Source organism: Astyanax mexicanus, chromosome 12 (assembly GCF_023375975.1).
Source record: "Astyanax mexicanus isolate ESR-SI-001 chromosome 12, AstMex3_surface, whole genome shotgun sequence".
NCBI lineage: Eukaryota > Metazoa > Chordata > Actinopteri > Characiformes > Acestrorhamphidae > Astyanax > Astyanax mexicanus.
In genome coordinates, this window is record NC_064419.1 from 50,868,245 (window position 1) to 50,880,981 (window position 12,737).

A 12,737-nucleotide genomic window follows, 5' to 3' on the forward strand; every position below is an offset into this window, starting at 1 on the left:
CAGAAGTGTCATTTGGACGACATATTACGATTTCAGACCTCTGGGTTGTCGGGGGAAGGAGTTTGGCCTACGTTGACTTCTGTGGCATGAAACTATACAAGCAACACCAGAGGTGCCATTTGGACAACATATTACGATTTCAGACCTCTGGGTTGTCGGGGGAAGTAGTTTGGCCTACGTTGACATCGGTGGCACGAAACTTTACAAACAACACCAGAAGTGTCATTTGGACGACATATTACGATTTCAGACCTCTGGGTTGTCGGGGGAAGGAGTTTGGCCTACGTTGACTTCTGTGGCATGAAACTATACAAGCAACACCAGAGGTGCCATTTGGACAAGATATTACGATTTCAGACCTCTGGGTTGTCGGGGGAAGTAGTTTGGCCTACGTTGACATCGGTGGCACGAAACTTTACAAACAACACCAGAAGTGTCATTTGGATAACATATTACGATTTCAGACCTCTGAGTTGTCGGGGGAAGGAGTTTGGCCTACGTTGACTTCTGTGGCACGAAACTTTACAAACAACACCAGAAGTGTCATTTGAACAACATATTACGATTTCAGACCTCTGAGTTGTCCGGGGAAGGAGTTTGGCCTACGTTGACTTCTGTGGCACGAAACTTTACAAGCAACACCAGAGGTGCCATTTGGACAACATATTACGATTTCAGACCTCTGGGTTGTCGGGGGAAGGAGTTTGGCCTACGTTGACTTCTGTGGCATGAAACTATACAAGCAACACCAGAGGTGCCATTTGGACAACATATTACGATTTCAGACCTCTGGGTTGTCGGGGGAAGGAGTTTGGCATACGTTGATGTCTGTGGCACGAAACTTTACAGGCAACCTCAACTGTGCTGTCCGGACAACATATTACGATTTCAGACCTCTGGGTTGTCGGGGAAAAGAGTTTGGCCTACGTTGACGTCTGTGGCACGAAACTTTACAGGCAACCTCAAATGTGCTGTCCGGACAACATATTACGATTTCAGACCTTTGGGTTGTCGGGGGAAGTAGTTTGGCCTACGTTGACGTCTGTGGCACGAAACTTTACAGGCAACCTCAAATGTGCTGTCCGGACAACATTTTATGATTTCAGACCTTTGGGTTGTCGGGGGAAGTAGTTTGGCCTACGTTGACGTCTGTGGCACGAAACTTTACAGGCAACCTCAAATGTGCTGTCCGGACAACATATTACGATTTCAGACCTCTGAGTTGTCAGGGGAAGGAGTTCGGCCTACGTTGACTTCTGTGGCATGAAACTTTACAAGCAACACCAGAGGTGCCATTTGGACAACATATTACGATTTCAGACCTCTAGGTTGTCGGGGAAAGGAGTTTGGCCTACGTTGACGTCTGTGGCACGAAACTTTACAGGCAACCTCAAATGTGCTCTCCGGACAACATATTACGATTTCAGACCTCTGAGTTGTCGGGGAAAGGAGTTTGGCCTATGTTGACTTCTGTGGCATGAAACTATACAAGCAACACCAGAGGTGCCATTTGGACGACATATTACGATTTCAGACCTCTGGGTTGTCGGGGGAAGGAGTTTGGCCTACGTTGACGTCTGTGGCACGAAACTTTACAAACAACACCAGAAGTGTCATTTGGATAACATATTACGACTTCAGACCTCTGAGTTGTCGGGGGAAGGAGTTTGGCCTACGTTGACTTCTGTGGCACGAAACTATACAAGCAACACCAGAGGTGCCATTTGGACAAGATATTACGATTTCAGACCTCTGGGTTGTCGGGGGAAGTAGTTTGGCCTACGTTGACATCGGTGGCACGAAACTTTACAAACAACACCAGAAGTGTCATTTGAATAACATATTACGATTTCAGACCTCTCAGTTGTCGGGGGAAGGAGTTTGGCCTACGTTGACTTCTGTGGCACGAAACTTTACAAACAACACCAGAAGTGTCATTTGGACAACATATTACGATTTCAGACCTCTGGGTTGTCGGGGGAAGGAGTTTGGCCTACGTTGACTTCTGTGGCACGAAACTTTACAAGCAACACCAGAGATGCCATTTGGACAACATATTACGATTTCAGACCTCTGGGTTGTCGGGGGAAGGAGTTTGGCCTACGTTGACTTCTGTGGCATGAAACTATACAAGCAACACCAGAGGTGCCATTTGGACAACATATTACGATTTCAGACCTCTGGGTTGTCGGGCGAAGGAGTTTGGCATAAGTTGATGTCTGTGGCACGAAACTTTACAGGCAACCTCAACTGTGCTGTCCGGACAACATATTACGATTTCAGACCTCTGAGTTGTCGGGGGAAGGAGTTTGGCCTACGTTGACTTCTGTGGCACGAAACTTTACAAGCAACACCAGAGGTGCCATTTGGACAACATATTACGATTTCAGACCTCTGGGTTGTCGGGGGAAGGAGTTTGGCCTACGTTGACTTCTGTGGCATGAAACTATACAAGTAACACCGGAGGTGCCATTTGGACATTATATTACGATTTCAGACCTCTGGGTTGTCGGGGGAAGGAGTTTGGCATAAGTTGATGTCTGTGGCACGAAACTTTACAGGCAACCTCAAATGTGCTCTCCGGACAACATATTACGATTTCAGACCTCTGGGATGTCGGGGAAAAGAGTTTGGCCTACGTTGACGTCTGTGGCACGAAACTTTACAGGCAACCTCAACTGTGCTGTCCGGACAACATATTACGATTTCAGACCTCTGGGATGTCGGGGAAAAGAGTTTGGCCTACGTTGACGTCTGTGGCACGAAACTTTACAGGCAACCTCAAATGTGCTGTCCGGACAACATATTACGATTTCAGACCTTTCGGTTGTAGGGGGAAGTAGTTTGGCCTACGTTGACGTCTGTGGCACGAAACTTTACAAGCAACACCAGAGGTGCCATTTGGACAACATATTACGATTTCAGACCTCTAGGTTGTCGGGGAAAGGAGTTTGGCCTACGTTGACGTCTGTGGCACGAAACTTTACAGGCAACCTCAAATGTGCTCTCCGGACAACATATTACGATTTCAGACCTCTGAGTTGTCGGGGAAAGGAGTTTGGCCTATGTTGACTTCTGTGGCATGAAACTATACAAGCAACACCAGAGGTGCCATTTGGACGACATATTACGATTTCAGACCTCTGGGTTGTCGGGGGAAGGAGTTTGGCCTACGTTGACGTCTGTGGCAAGAAACTTTACAAACAACACCAGAAGTGTCATTTGGATGACATATTACGATTTCAGACCTCTGAGTTGTCGGGGGAAGGAGGTTGGCCTACGTTGACTTTTGTGGCACGAAACTGTACAAGCAACACCAGAGGTGCCATTTGGACGACATATTACGATTTCAGACCTCTGGGTTGTCGGGGGAAGGAGTTTGGCCTACGTTGACTTCTGTGGCACGAAACTTTACAAACAACACTAGAAGTGTCATTTGGACAACGTATTACGATTTCAGACCTCTGAGTTGTCGGGGGAAGGAGTTTGGCCTACGTTGACTTCTGTGGCACGAAACTTTACAAACAACACCAGAAGTGTCATTTGGACGACATATTACGATTTCAGACCTCTGGGTTGTCGGGGGAAGGAGTTTGGCCTACGTTGACTTCTGTGGCATGAAACTATACAAGCAACACCAGAGGTGCCATTTGGACAACATATTACGATTTCAGACCTCTGGGTTGTCGGGGGAAGTAGTTTGGCCTACGTTGACATCGGTGGCACGAAACTTTACAAACAACACCAGAAGTGTCATTTGGACGACATATTACGATTTCAGACCTCTGGGTTGTCGGGGGAAGGAGTTTGGCCTACGTTGACTTCTGTGGCATGAAACTATACAAGCAACACCAGAGGTGCCATTTGGACAAGATATTACGATTTCAGACCTCTGGGTTGTCGGGGGAAGTAGTTTGGCCTACGTTGACATCGGTGGCACGAAACTTTACAAACAACACCAGAAGTGTCATTTGGATAACATATTACGATTTCAGACCTCTGAGTTGTCGGGGGAAGGAGTTTGGCCTACGTTGACTTCTGTGGCACGAAACTTTACAAACAACACCAGAAGTGTCATTTGAACAACATATTACGATTTCAGACCTCTGAGTTGTCCGGGGAAGGAGTTTGGCCTACGTTGACTTCTGTGGCACGAAACTTTACAAGCAACACCAGAGGTGCCATTTGGACAACATATTACGATTTCAGACCTCTGGGTTGTCGGGGGAAGGAGTTTGGCATACGTTGATGTCTGTGGCACGAAACTTTACAGGCAACCTCAACTGTGCTGTCCGGACAACATATTACGATTTCAGACCTCTGGGTTGTCGGGGAAAAGAGTTTGGCCTACGTTGACGTCTGTGGCACGAAACTTTACAGGCAACCTCAAATGTGCTGTCCGGACAACATATTACGATTTCAGACCTTTGGGTTGTCGGGGGAAGTAGTTTGGCCTACGTTGACGTCTGTGGCACGAAACTTTACAGGCAACCTCAAATGTGCTGTCCGGACAACATATTACGATTTCAGACCTTTGGGTTGTCGGGGGAAGTAGTTTGGCCTACGTTGACGTCTGTGGCACGAAACTTTACAGGCAACCTCAAATGTGCTGTCCGGACAACATATTACGATTTCAGACCTCTGAGTTGTCAGGGGAAGGAGTTCGGCCTACGTTGACTTCTGTGGCATGAAACTTTACAAGCAACACCAGAGGTGCCATTTGGACAACATATTACGATTTCAGACCTCTAGGTTGTCGGGGAAAGGAGTTTGGCCTACGTTGACGTCTGTGGCACGAAACTTTACAGGCAACCTCAAATGTGCTCTCCGGACAACATATTACGATTTCAGACCTCTGAGTTGTCGGGGAAAGGAGTTTGGCCTATGTTGACTTCTGTGGCATGAAACTATACAAGCAACACCAGAGGTGCCATTTGGACAAGATATTACGATTTCAGACCTCTGGGTTGTCGGGGGAAGTAGTTTGGCCTACGTTGACATCGGTGGCACGAAACTTTACAAACAACACCAGAAGTGCCATTTGGACGACATATTACGATTTCAGACCTCTGGGTTGTCGGGGGAAGGAGTTTGGCCTACGTTGACTTCTGTGGCACGAAACTTTACAAACAACACTAGAAGTGTCATTTGGACAACGTATTACGATTTCAGACCTCTGAGTTGTCGGGGGAAGGAGTTTGGCCTACGTTGACTTCTGTGGCACGAAACTTTACAAACAACACCAGAAGTGTCATTTGGACGACATATTACGATTTCAGACCTCTGGGTTGTCGGGGGAAGGAGTTTGGCCTACGTTGACTTCTGTGGCATGAAACTATACAAGCAACACCAGAGGTGCCATTTGGACAACATATTACGATTTCAGACCTCTGGGTTGTCGGGGGAAGTAGTTTGGCCTACGTTGACATCGGTGGCACGAAACTTTACAAACAACACCAGAAGTGTCATTTGGACGACATATTACGATTTCAGACCTCTGGGTTGTCGGGGGAAGGAGTTTGGCCTACGTTGACTTCTGTGGCATGAAACTATACAAGCAACACCAGAAGTGTCATTTGGACAACATATTACGATTTCAGACCTCTGGGTTGTCGGGGGAAGGAGTTTGGCCTACGTTGACTTCTGTGGCACGAAACTATACAAGCAACACCAGAGGTGCCATTTGGACAAGATATTACGATTTCAGACCTCTGGGTTGTCGGGGGAAGTAGTTTGGCCTACGTTGACATCGGTGGCACGAAACTTTACAAACAACACCAGAAGTGTCATTTGAATAACATATTACGATTTCAGACCTCTCAGTTGTCGGGGGAAGGAGTTTGGCCTACGTTGACTTCTGTGGCACGAAACTTTACAAACAACACCAGAAGTGTCATTTGGACAACATATTACGATTTCAGACCTCTGGGTTGTCGGGGGAAGGAGTTTGGCCTACGTTGACTTCTGTGGCACGAAACTTTACAAGCAACACCAGAGATGCCATTTGGACAACATATTACGATTTCAGACCTCTGGGTTGTCGGGGGAAGGAGTTTGGCCTACGTTGACTTCTGTGGCATGAAACTATACAAGCAACACCAGAGGTGCCATTTGGACAACATATTACGATTTCAGACCTCTGGGTTGTCGGGCGAAGGAGTTTGGCATAAGTTGATGTCTGTGGCACGAAACTTTACAGGCAACCTCAACTGTGCTGTCCGGACAACATATTACGATTTCAGACCTCTGAGTTGTCGGGGGAAGGAGTTTGGCCTACGTTGACTTCTGTGGCACGAAACTTTACAAGCAACACCAGAGGTGCCATTTGGACAACATATTACGATTTCAGACCTCTGGGTTGTCGGGGGAAGGAGTTTGGCCTACGTTGACTTCTGTGGCATGAAACTATACAAGTAACACCGGAGGTGCCATTTGGACATTATATTACGATTTCAGACCTCTGGGTTGTCGGGGGAAGGAGTTTGGCATAAGTTGATGTCTGTGGCACGAAACTTTACAGGCAACCTCAACTGTGCTGTCCGGACAACATATTACGATTTCAGACCTCTGGGATGTCGGGGAAAAGAGTTTGGCCTACGTTGACGTCTGTGGCACGAAACTTTACAGGCAACCTCAACTGTGCTGTCCGGACAACATATTACGATTTCAGACCTCTGGGATGTCGGGGAAAAGAGTTTGGCCTACGTTGACGTCTGTGGCACGAAACTTTACAGGCAACCTCAAATGTGCTGTCCGGACAACATATTACGATTTCAGACCTTTCGGTTGTAGGGGGAAGTAGTTTGGCCTACGTTGACGTCTGTGGCACGAAACTTTACAAGCAACACCAGAGGTGCCATTTGGACAACATATTACGATTTCAGACCTCTAGGTTGTCGGGGAAAGGAGTTTGGCCTACGTTGACGTCTGTGGCACGAAACTTTACAGGCAACCTCAAATGTGCTCTCCGGACAACATATTACGATTTCAGACCTCTGAGTTGTCGGGGAAAGGAGTTTGGCCTATGTTGACTTCTGTGGCATGAAACTATACAAGCAACACCAGAGGTGCCATTTGGACGACATATTACGATTTCAGACCTCTGGGTTGTCGGGGGAAGGAGTTTGGCCTACGTTGACGTCTGTGGCAAGAAACTTTACAAACAACACCAGAAGTGTCATTTGGATGACATATTACGATTTCAGACCTCTGAGTTGTCGGGGGAAGGAGGTTGGCCTACGTTGACTTTTGTGGCACGAAACTGTACAAGCAACACCAGAGGTGCCATTTGGACGACATATTACGATTTCAGACCTCTGGGTTGTCGGGGGAAGGAGTTTGGCCTACGTTGACTTCTGTGGCACGAAACTTTACAAACAACACTAGAAGTGTCATTTGGACAACGTATTACGATTTCAGACCTCTGAGTTGTCGGGGGAAGGAGTTTGGCCTACGTTGACTTCTGTGGCACGAAACTTTACAAACAACACCAGAAGTGTCATTTGGACGACATATTACGATTTCAGACCTCTGGGTTGTCGGGGGAAGGAGTTTGGCCTACGTTGACTTCTGTGGCATGAAACTATACAAGCAACACCAGAGGTGCCATTTGGACAACATATTACGATTTCAGACCTCTGGGTTGTCGGGGGAAGTAGTTTGGCCTACGTTGACATCGGTGGCACGAAACTTTACAAACAACACCAGAAGTGTCATTTGGACGACATATTACGATTTCAGACCTCTGGGTTGTCGGGGGAAGGAGTTTGGCCTACGTTGACTTCTGTGGCATGAAACTATACAAGCAACACCAGAGGTGCCATTTGGACAAGATATTACGATTTCAGACCTCTGGGTTGTCGGGGGAAGTAGTTTGGCCTACGTTGACATCGGTGGCACGAAACTTTACAAACAACACCAGAAGTGTCATTTGGATAACATATTACGATTTCAGACCTCTGAGTTGTCGGGGGAAGGAGTTTGGCCTACGTTGACTTCTGTGGCACGAAACTTTACAAACAACACCAGAGGTGTCATTTGAACAACATATTACGATTTCAGACCTCTGAGTTGTCCGGGGAAGGAGTTTGGCCTACGTTGACTTCTGTGGCACGAAACTTTACAAGCAACACCAGAGGTGCCATTTGGACAACATATTACGATTTCAGACCTCTGGGTTGTCGGGGGAAGGAGTTTGGCATACGTTGATGTCTGTGGCACGAAACTTTACAGGCAACCTCAACTGTGCTGTCCGGACAACATATTACGATTTCAGACCTCTGGGTTGTCGGGGAAAAGAGTTTGGCCTACGTTGACGTCTGTGGCACGAAACTTTACAGGCAACCTCAAATGTGCTGTCCGGACAACATATTACGATTTCAGACCTTTGGGTTGTCGGGGGAAGTAGTTTGGCCTACGTTGACGTCTGTGGCACGAAACTTTACAGGCAACCTCAAATGTGCTGTCCGGACAACATATTACGATTTCAGACCTTTGGGTTGTCGGGGGAAGTAGTTTGGCCTACGTTGACGTCTGTGGCACGAAACTTTACAGGCAACCTCAAATGTGCTGTCCGGACAACATATTACGATTTCAGACCTCTGAGTTGTCAGGGGAAGGAGTTCGGCCTACGTTGACTTCTGTGGCATGAAACTTTACAAGCAACACCAGAGGTGCCATTTGGACAACATATTACGATTTCAGACCTCTAGGTTGTCGGGGAAAGGAGTTTGGCCTACGTTGACGTCTGTGGCACGAAACTTTACAGGCAACCTCAAATGTGCTCTCCGGACAACATATTACGATTTCAGACCTCTGAGTTGTCGGGGAAAGGAGTTTGGCCTATGTTGACTTCTGTGGCATGAAACTATACAAGCAACACCAGAGGTGCCATTTGGACAAGATATTACGATTTCAGACCTCTGGGTTGTCGGGGGAAGTAGTTTGGCCTACGTTGACATCGGTGGCACGAAACTTTACAAACAACACCAGAAGTGCCATTTGGACGACATATTACGATTTCAGACCTCTGGGTTGTCGGGGGAAGGAGTTTGGCCTACGTTGACTTCTGTGGCACGAAACTTTACAAACAACACTAGAAGTGTCATTTGGACAACGTATTACGATTTCAGACCTCTGAGTTGTCGGGGGAAGGAGTTTGGCCTACGTTGACTTCTGTGGCACGAAACTTTACAAACAACACCAGAAGTGTCATTTGGACGACATATTACGATTTCAGACCTCTGGGTTGTCGGGGGAAGGAGTTTGGCCTACGTTGACTTCTGTGGCATGAAACTATACAAGCAACACCAGAGGTGCCATTTGGACAACATATTACGATTTCAGACCTCTGGGTTGTCGGGGGAAGTAGTTTGGCCTACGTTGACATCGGTGGCACGAAACTTTACAAACAACACCAGAAGTGTCATTTGGACGACATATTACGATTTCAGACCTCTGGGTTGTCGGGGGAAGGAGTTTGGCCTACGTTGACTTCTGTGGCATGAAACTATACAAGCAACACCAGAGGTGCCATTTGGACAAGATATTACGATTTCAGACCTCTGGGTTGTCGGGGGAAGTAGTTTGGCCTACGTTGACATCGGTGGCACGAAACTTTACAAACAACACCAGAAGTGTCATTTGGATAACATATTACGATTTCAGACCTCTGAGTTGTCGGGGGAAGGAGTTTGGCCTACGTTGACTTCTGTGGCACGAAACTTTACAAACAACACCAGAAGTGTCATTTGAACAACATATTACGATTTCAGACCTCTGAGTTGTCCGGGGAAGGAGTTTGGCCTACGTTGACTTCTGTGGCACGAAACTTTACAAGCAACACCAGAGGTGCCATTTGGACAACATATTACGATTTCAGACCTCTGGGTTGTCGGGGGAAGGAGTTTGGCCTACGTTGACTTCTGTGGCATGAAACTATACAAGCAACACCAGAGGTGCCATTTGGACAACATATTACGATTTCAGACCTCTGGGTTGTCGGGGGAAGGAGTTTGGCATACGTTGATGTCTGTGGCACGAAACTTTACAGGCAACCTCAACTGTGCTGTCCGGACAACATATTACGATTTCAGACCTCTGGGTTGTCGGGGAAAAGAGTTTGGCCTACGTTGACGTCTGTGGCACGAAACTTTACAGGCAACCTCAAATGTGCTGTCCGGACAACATATTACGATTTCAGACCTTTGGGTTGTCGGGGGAAGTAGTTTGGCCTACGTTGACGTCTGTGGCACGAAACTTTACAGGCAACCTCAAATGTGCTGTCCGGACAACATTTTACGATTTCAGACCTTTGGGTTGTCGGGGGAAGTAGTTTGGCCTACGTTGACGTCTGTGGCACGAAACTTTACAGGCAACCTCAAATGTGCTGTCCGGACAACATATTACGATTTCAGACCTCTGAGTTGTCAGGGGAAGGAGTTCGGCCTACGTTGACTTCTGTGGCATGAAACTTTACAAGCAACACCAGAGGTGCCATTTGGACAACATATTACGATTTCAGACCTCTAGGTTGTCGGGGAAAGGAGTTTGGCCTACGTTGACGTCTGTGGCACGAAACTTTACAGGCAACCTAGGGTTACGGTTAGGGTTAGGGTTATGGTTAGGGTTATGGTTAGGGTTAGGGTTAGGTTAGGGTTAGGGTTAGGGTTAGGGTTAGGGTTAGGGTTAGGGTTACGGTTACGGTTAGGGTTAGGGTTAGGGTTAGGTTTTTGTTAATATACAATGACTTCCCCCAGTACAGTCATTCCGACCGCATGGTTGAGTAGGAAGATCAAGGGTAGTGCACGGGCCGGCGCCTGTTAAGCATTGCTGCTGGGCTCGTGATTTCAGAGTGGGTCAAAAAACTGTGACATTAAGTTTGGTGTTCCTAAGAAGTAGGCTAAAATTATTTAGTGGTGAGCAGGGTGAGGAGTGTGCCGCTGGACTGAGCAGGACACCCTCTAGACCGAGTTGGCCTATTCTGCTCACCTATTCTGTCTCCCTGCCGTGGTAGACATGCAGGGAGTGAATAGGTGTGAAATATTAAATGATTTTTTTCTATTAATAATAATGAGCAGGGTGAGAAGTGTGCCACTGGACTGAACAGGACACCCTCTAGACCGAGTTGGCCTATTCTGCTCACCTATTCTGTCTCCCTGCCGTGGTAGACATGCAGGGAGTGAATAGGTGTGAAATATTAAATGATTTTTTTCTATTAATAATAATGAGCAGGGTGAGAAGTGTGCCACTGGACTGAGTAGGACACCCTCTAGACCGAGTTGGCCTATTCTGCTCACCTATTCCATCTCCCTGCCGTGGTAGACACGCAGGGAGTGAATAGGTGCGAAATATTAAATGATTTTTTTCTATTAATAATGATGAGCAGGGTGAGAAGTGTGCCGCTGGACTGAGCAGGACACCCTCTAGACCGAGTTGGCCTATTCTGCTCACCTATCCTGTCTCCCTGTCGTGGTAGACATGCAGGGAGTGAATAGGTGTGAATGATTTTTTTCATATTACTAATGAGCAGGATGAGAAGTGTGCCGCTGGACTGAGCAGGACACCCTCTAGACCGAGTTGGCCTATTCTGCTCACTCTATTCTGTCTCCCTCGTGTAGTAGACATCAGGGAGTGAATAGATGTGAGAATATTAGATGGCAGTGAGTAATGCCAGAAGTGATTAGTACTATCTTTTTTGCGGTAAAAAATTATAAATGTAGAATAGATATTTTTTAGGACACATCATCAGTAGTGTGCCTCAGAGTCATTGGGTGTTTCGGCCTTTCAAACACTATACACCCTCTTCTGAGGTGGCCCGCCTTAGGTTGATCATTCCTAGGCTTGTGTCCTCTCCTCCAATTAAATTAAGAGCCCTAAGGTTATAGTAAGGTAAAATGTATCTTTAATTGGTGTTTTCATATCCTCTCATATTCTAATTATTATGAAGTAATAAGACATTTAGTAAACAATCAAAAGGTTTGATTAAGTAATATGAACTTTTATGTAGTAAAATAAAAATTAAAAAATATTACTAATCACCCCAGAAAATATAGGGATATGTGTGGTGTCTTAAAAAATTTTTTGTTTTAATAGGTAGTGTTGTAAGGTGGGTGCTGATAGAAGACTGGGCGCCCATTTAAGGTCTGTTTGCCCCAGACCACCTTCTCTGCGTGCTGTCCTAGCGGACCCAGAGAGGCTGGATACTTACCCCCTGCCCCTATGACCCTTTGTTAACACCGCTAGGTTTCTCAGGTCATTCAGGCAGGGTCTGCGAAGTGGTCTCATCTTGGGGCATACTCCAACCTCACCCTGAGAGGAGAAGGTGAGAGCTGAGTCTCCAGAGTCACCGAGGATGGAGCCAGCCGCGGAAGGACCGCTGCCTCCCCAACCACAGGACATCCAGAACCTCCTACCCAAGCCACCTGTTCGTTAACACCGCAAGGTATCCCAGGTAGCTTTGTGCTAGTGGGGGCCTACTCTGGCTAAAGCCTGAGATAAGGTTCAAGAGGACCGAGGACCAGGGCCAGCCGCGAACGAATCGCTGCCTCCCAGGCCCCCCGGCTCCAAAACCCATGCCCCAACCACCCGTTGCCAGGTGGCTGATACCAAGACCCGGGAAGGTAGGTCCCGTATAATACGTCACCTCCCAGACAGTCTTGGGTGGAAATCCAAGGCAGCGGATAGCTTCCCTACCATTCTAGCCGGGTATTCCCCAGACACTAGAACACTTTCGGGAA